Genomic DNA, 7,406 nt, shown 5'->3' with positions numbered 1-7,406 from the left:
TATTATTATTATTATTATTATTACTATTATTATTAGCTTCACTTACTCCGTGTAATTTATTGCTGGCCCACTCCTGACACCTGCACCTGACATTACATGGCTTTAGGAATTCATGGTCTCCTGTATGCTTCCTTTTGAGTTCCTTACATCTGCTTAATCAAAATTGCCGGCGGGGGACCTGTTTTATCCTGCGAAGGACTGTGGGTGGTCGAGACTCCCTACCTGAAACCCTGGAGATCTGCTGCCACTCATTGCGGACACCACAGAGCTAGACAGGCCCCATGGTTTAACTTGGCCTGACTTAGTATGCAACTTGTTGTTGTTGTTCCACTGCACAGAGAACTGCCTAAAGGCACATAGGGAATTTCAGCAAGAGCCAATCTACATCCGTCCCCGAGCCATTTTGCATAAAAGAACATCAAGGGCTGTAATAATATTTTTAGATGCGCAGTACATTTGTTTAATTATTCTACACCAACTGTTGATAGGATTTGCATAGTGCTTAAAATAACCCCAAATCACTGATTCTAATCTACACCGTCTCTGCTCGCCGGATGAATGAGCTACAGTCTTGCTCAGATGTGCTCTCCAGACCTTCGATATCTAGGAACTCCAGTTTCGCACACAATAGCTTGAAAAGAAGATGAGGCCTTGCATTCCAGCTTGGTCACGTTTCGGGATGCTTATTTTAATTTGCTTGCAGAGTGGCTGCTGTCGTGCAAAATGCTCGCTTTCACTCAGCAGACAGACCGCTTGGAAATCCTTACTCAAATGGCACCGTGTATAAGCACTCTGGCAGACCACGTTTTGGAACGTTTATCTCAATTAGCTAATGGAGGAGTTGTAAAACATGCAGAGCACGTTCTCGGCCACCGAGCCACAGCCCTTCATTTGAATGATCAACAAGTTCAAGGCAGCATAGGTTTATTTAATAGGAAGTCCTGCGGGGTTCAGGGCTGGGTGTGGCAAATCTGACAACACTGGGTTTCTCTTGGTTTCTCACTTTTCCAGTCTTAAATTCAGTCCTCCGCATCGCTACATCAGGCTGAGGTCTTTGTGAAAATTCATGAGCATCTTAGTACAAATTTCTCCTAAGGTACACCTTTTTGCAAAGCAATTTTGGTATGTCACTTTCACTAATACAGTGGTACCTCAGGTTACATACGCTTCAGGTTACAGACTCCGCTAACCCAGAAATAGTGCTTCAGGTTAAGAACTTTGTTTCAGGATGAGAACAGAAATCATGCTCCGGCAGCATGGCAGCAGCAGGAGGCCCCATTAGCTAAAGTGGTGCTTCAGGTTAAGAACAGTTTCAGGTTAAGAACAGACCTCCGGAACAAATTAAGTACTTAACACGAGGTACCACTGTATATGCATTTTTTCTGCACATTTTTACCCTGTTATGTGCATTTTTGGTATACATTACAGTGATACCTGTAACCGCTTCAGGTTACAGTCTCCGCTAACCCAGAAATAGTACCTCAGGTTAAGAACTTTGCTTCAGGATGAGAACAGAAATCTCACGGTGGCAGCGGGAGGCCCCATTAGCTAAAGTGGTACCTCAGGTTAAGAAAACTTTCAGGTTAAGTCGGACCTCCGGAACGAATTAAGTTCTTAACCCCAGGTACCACTGTACTTGGCTGGATAATTGCATTGTGAAAGTTCAGAGAAGGGCGAATCTCAAAGGATGGCTGTGTTTCGGTTTGCATGTTGCTTCAAGAAGTGCCAAATTAGGCAGGTTTGCCTTTAAATGTGAACTGAGTCAAATTTCTCCTCCATCTGTAGTTCAGTAGGACTTTTATCGCAGGTATAAGCTACTCAGGGTGTCTGAGGCAACCTAGTCAGATGGGCAGGGTGCAAGTAATAAATTATTATTATAGGGTCCCAGACTTAGGCTGCAATCCTGCACTCAGCTGCTGGGGAGTAAATCTTATTGTGCACAATTGGATTCACTTCCCAAGTAAGTATGCATCTTGGACCTGAGGGTTTCTTTCATTTGAGTTTGGCTGCTGTCGAATATGAAAATGTGGTGCAATGGTAAGAGAGCTGGAGAGATCAGGGTTCGAATCCCCACTCAGCCATGAAGCTCACTGGGTGACCGTGAGGGGCAGCCACTGTCTCTCAGCCCAACCTCCCTCACAGGGCTGTTGTGAGGATAAGTTGAGGAGGGGAAAGGAGAGTATATAAATGTAATAAATAAACATTTAAACCACAATCACATCATGTTAAACAGCTGAGGCTCCCCTCCAGAGAATCCTTGGGGACTGTAGTTCATTAAAAGTGCTGAAAGTTGTTAGCAAACGCCTAAATTCCCAGAATTTCCCAGGAAGAATTGATTGTTAAATCAATCCTGAGTGAGAGAAAGATACCTCTTCTACACCTTCTGAAATACTTTAGAACTGCTTTTTGGACTACAACTCCCATCATCGCTTGCTAGCAGCACCAGGGGTCAGGGATGATGGGAAGTGTAGTCCAAAGTTTGGGAAACCCTACTTAAAAAGTAACGTCCAACAATAAAATGTGCTCCTTTTATTTTTTGGAGCAATTGGGTTCTCTCCTATGCAAATTTGATTGACTAACTCATTCATTAATGGACGAAAATTCTTGCTGTTCTTGTTAATCTGGGGACAGTGTGAATGTCAATGTACATATTTGTATGAACTGCATATTTGTCTTAAAGCGACCTCCATTGTTCTTCCTTGTCAGGGACTGTGCGGAGGAGGGCGGCACAGATGAGGAATGGTGGGAGTCTCCCCCTCCCCATGCTCTGAATCTGGATCCTGAATCTTCCCAGGAGCAGGAGGACAGTATAGATTTGGAACAGTGGTTTGCAGAGGGACATCATTCAGAAGACCGAAGTTGGGAAGAACTGGGTGATGAACAGCTAGGAGAAGAAGAACTGGGAGAGTGAGAGTTAACAGAATCTCTTTCACTGGAAAGCCTCCATCGGCTCAGCCCAAGGTCACGAAGAGCAGATAAGGTGGCAGCACAGAAAGCACAGTGGTTGTGAGATCAGGTTGCAAGACGCAGAAGTGACATGGGTGACTAGGGGTGAAGTGGGTGGAACCCTTAATTGGGAGCACCTCCATTCCGAGGAATGGATTCTTTGTTTTCTCTCGCTGGTAAGAGACTCCTTTCGCTTTGTTCTGCTTATCTACTGCCAAAGGTGGGGGGGGGGGGGGAGGAAGGAAACTGAGTCCCTGAAGCCTGACATTCCTCCACTGCCATAGGCAGTATGTCTCTGAATACCAGTTGTTGGGAATCGCAAGTGAGGAGAAGGTCGTTGCACTCAGATCCTTTTTGCAGGCTTCCCAGGGTCACCCTGTGAGAACAGGATGCTGAATTAGACGAGCTATGGGCCTGATCCAGCAGGCTCTTCTTATCTTCTGATCACTGTGATCCTGCTCCATAGAGCTGACCTCTCCCTGTCTTTTGGACCACTCTCTGGAGCATAGTGCAGCACAACCACCACCTACAAAAACACAGGTACCAATAGATGCTATATTCCTTTTTTTAAAAAAAAAATAATATTTATTAAAAGTTTAAAGATTACAGAAAGAAGAAGAAGAAAAAAAGAAAAGTTAAACAAAACAAATCAATACATTACAATACATAGGGGAAAAAACAATACAGCAAAACAAAAAGAAAAGCAAAAACAATTAAAAACACATCCAATATTTCCATATCTTTGTCTTTCATTTACTTGTTTCATCGACCTCCTCACACCTCCCTTTTTTGTATTCTAGTTCAGTTAGCTATTTCAGCAAATCCTTTCCATCTTTCTCAATTTTTGTTCTATAATTTATCTTAACACAATCTAACCTTAATTTTTCCACTTTGGCCCATTAACAATCTATTTTTACTTAATTCTTTATAACATTTCTGCTAAAGCCATATAACTTCATTCCAGCATCCTTCTAACATTCATTAATTTTACAGTATTTCTGTAAATAAACTTTAAATTTTTTCCAATCTTCTTCCACCGACTCTTCTCCCTGGTCTCGGATTCTGCCAGTCATTTCCGCCAGTTCCATGTAGTCCATCAACTTCATCTGCCATTCTTCCCGGGTGGGTAAACCTTGTGTCTTCCAATGCTTTGCGATAAGTATTCTTGCTGCTGTTGTAACATACATAAAGAAAGTTCTATCCTTCTTTACAATAGATGCTATATTCCTTTGCACGTCAGCCATCAAACACAGCCATGCATTCAATGTCATCGGTCATCAAGCCTAGGCAGATACTGCAGGCCATTGCATCTCAGCCGTCAAACAACCAGTTGCTATATGCCATTGCATGGTTAACATTATCAAAAAAAAAGCCATCAAACACAGCCATGCATTCAATTTCATTGGTAATTAAGCCTAGGCAGATACTGTAGGCCATTGCATGTCAGCCATCAAACAACCAGTTGCTATGTGCCATTGCATGGTTAACATTATCAAAAACCGCCAATGCAGCTCGATAAATCCCACCTCATCTATGAAACAATCCCCAGTGCTAACTGCCCATATTCTCTCTTCTACTTCTGAGCCACCCCCATCGCCCCCCTGCACCCACCCATCCCTGCTTCGCTTCCTCTCAGCAACGGCCTCAGAAGCGGAGCCGATTAATCCTGCTGCATTGGCGGAGCAGATCTGACTCAATTAGCTGCAGCTCGGAGGCTCGGGCGACAGCTCTGGGACGGCTTCCAAGTCTCATTCATCACCGCAGAAAATTCTCGAAGCCGGAGAGCCGAGGAATAGAGTGTTCTGTGTTCCCAGAGCCAAGGCGTTGGGGGGGGGTGCAGAGAGCAAGGGGGCACGATGCCAAGCAATCTTAGGTTGGCTTTGGAGAACTATTTTGGAAAAGGTCTCTCTGCACGTGGTGGGCCTCCCCAGGGCAGAGGAAGCCTAGCGCTCACCCTGAACCCCTTCCAATTATTGCCTTTTTGTATTCTGGTGGCATAAGAAGGGGTGAATCTACCCATTTCAGTTTCTCTCGCTTTCTAATTTTTCCAATCTCATTTAGGCTGCCTATCCACTTACACATTTAAAGTACATAGATTCCCGCAAAGAATCCTGGGAACCATAGTTTGCCCTTATACAGAGCACCCTTAATAAACTACAGTTCCCAAGAATCTTTGGGGGAAGTTATGTGCCTTACCAGCGCTCGGGGTGTGCTTTAAGCATATGGTGTGAATGCAACCTTAGTTGTTTCTAAGACTTCTTTCTTCCCCTTCCCCAGGAAGTCCCAGGAGGAGTAACAGCAATAAAATATACAATTATAAAAACAGATAAAAGCCATTGCAATTATAAAACAGGTAAAACTGTTCCAAGTGGGAACAGGATGGCATAAAGCCAGCCAAAGAGGTGTGTCCCACAAAACAAAATACCTTTAACTCTCAAGGGCCAGGTTAACAATATCCAAAGGCCTGGATAGCTTAGTTGGTTAGAGCGTGGTGCTGATAGTGTCAAGGTTGCAGGTTCAATCCTTGTATGAGACGGTTGCATATCCCTGCATTGCAGGGGGCTGGCCGAGATGGTCCTCAGGAATTCCTTCCAATTCTGGAATTCTAAAGTTCAATTCACTGCATTTCTACTCCGGTTTGCAATAAAAAATAAATAGCCCTCGTGAAAATTGACCCATTTCACAGAATCACAAATTTGTGGGGTTCAGAGAGACCCCAAGAATCATCTGCAATGCTGGAATAACAGCTCAAGAATCCCTGGCAGATGGCTGTCCAAGCTCTGTTTGGAAACCTCCAGTGAAGGAGATTCCACCACCTTCCGAGGTCGTGTGGTGTAGTGGTTAAGAGCGGTAGACTCGTAATCTGGTTAACCGGGTTTGCTTCCCCGCTCCTCCACATGCAGCTGCTGGGTGACCTTGGGCCAGTCACACTTCTCTGAAGTCTCTCAGCCCCACTCACCTCACAGAGTGTTTGTTGTGGGGGACGAAGGGAAAGGAGAATGTTAGCCGCTTTGAGACTCCTTAGGGTAGTGATAAAGCGGGATATGAAATCCAAACTCTTCTTCTCTTCTTCTTTGTCCCTTCCACTGTAGAACAGCTCCTGTCCTCAGAAAGTTCTTCCTAATGTTTGGTCAGGATTTCCTTTCTTGCCATTTGAATCCGTTGGTTCAGGTCCTCCCCCTCTGGAGCAGCAAGAAACGAGCTTGCTCCATCTTCCATGTGACAGTGCTTCAGATATTTGATGACAGTACTTCAGATATTTGAAGATGGCTATCATATCACCTCTCAGTCTCCTCTTCTCCAGGCTAAACATAATCCCTCAACCGTTTCTTATGAGCAGTGCCGAATTTACGTATAAGCTAAACAAGCTATAGCTTAGGGCCCCACTCTCTTGGGAGCCCCCAAAAAATGTAAAGGGAAAAAAAACACCGGGATGTACATTTCCAAAATATAAGATAAAAAACAAATAAATAAAACCTACATACAGCAACAGTGTTTTGTGTTGTGTAAGCTCCTATTTGTTACCTGCAAATGGCTTTAGATACCTATTAGGTCCATAAATTACCATATAGCATATATTCAACACAAAAAACAGCAGCAATTTGTTGTCGACAAAGGACAGCTGGACATAAAAAGGGTCCCATTACCTTCAGTAGCTTAGGGCCTCATCAAACCTAAATCTGGCCCTGCTTATGAGGCAGACTGTTTATCATCTTGGTCTCTCCAGTGTGGTGTAGTGTAGTGATGTAGTGGTTAAGAGCGGTAGACTCATAATCTGGAGAACCGGGTTTGCTTCCCCGCTCCTCCACATGCAGCTGCTGGGTGACCTTGGGCTAGTCACACTTCTCTGAAGTCTCTCAGCCCCACTCACCTCACAGAGTGTTTGTTGTGGGGGAGGAAGGGAAAGGAGAATGTTAGCCGTTTTGAGACTCCTTAGGGTAGTGATAAAGCGGGATATCAAATCCAAACTCCTCCTCCTCCTCTTCTTCTTCTTCTTCTTCTTCTTCTTCTTCTTCTTCTTCTTCTTCTTCTTTTCTTCTTCTTCTCTCTCTCCTCTGTATATGTTCCAGCTTCTCAACATCCTTCTTAAACTGTGGTACCCAAAACTGGACTCAGAACTCCAGCTGACAGTTGGCCAAGGCAGAATAGAGTTCTGCTACTGCTTCCCTTGATCTGGACGCTGCTTCTGTTTGAGAGTACACACATTTCTGCTAATGCACAGGCTTTAGTGTGAAATTTTGCCTAAATTAGACATTCTTACCAGAAACGTCCCCTAATGTAATGCACTGCAGCATGTTATTTTGACTGTGCTACATACCAATATGCACACATCCCCCCGATATGCACATTTTTAAAAGAACACAGTTTTGGATCAGAAGACTGCATCATGAAATTCAGAGAAGACCCAGTCTTGAAGGCTTGCCGTGTTTCCATCCACATGTGGTTTCAGGAACTGCAGA

At 44.2% G+C, this 7,406-nt stretch overlaps 1 long non-coding RNA gene across 1 annotated transcript; it reads right to left on the bottom strand.

Annotated features, from left to right (window-relative positions):
• Positions 1-436: 436 nt before the first annotated feature.
• LOC310752150 lies at positions 437-6,113 on the bottom strand. Its single transcript, XR_014542852.1, has 3 exons — positions 5,372-6,113; positions 1,367-3,472; positions 437-1,136 (listed from the first exon to the last, which is right to left on the bottom strand). It is a non-coding gene; the product is annotated as an uncharacterized lncRNA (long non-coding RNA).
• Positions 6,114-7,406: the final 1,293 nt, after the last annotated feature.

This window comes from Podarcis filfolensis (assembly GCF_964270895.1).
Source record: "Podarcis filfolensis genome assembly, chromosome: 16".
In the NCBI taxonomy this organism is placed as follows: Eukaryota; Metazoa; Chordata; class Lepidosauria; order Squamata; family Lacertidae; genus Podarcis; species Podarcis filfolensis.
Note: the sequence above shows the minus strand (reverse complement) of the source record. Positions and strands in the feature narration are given on the sequence as shown.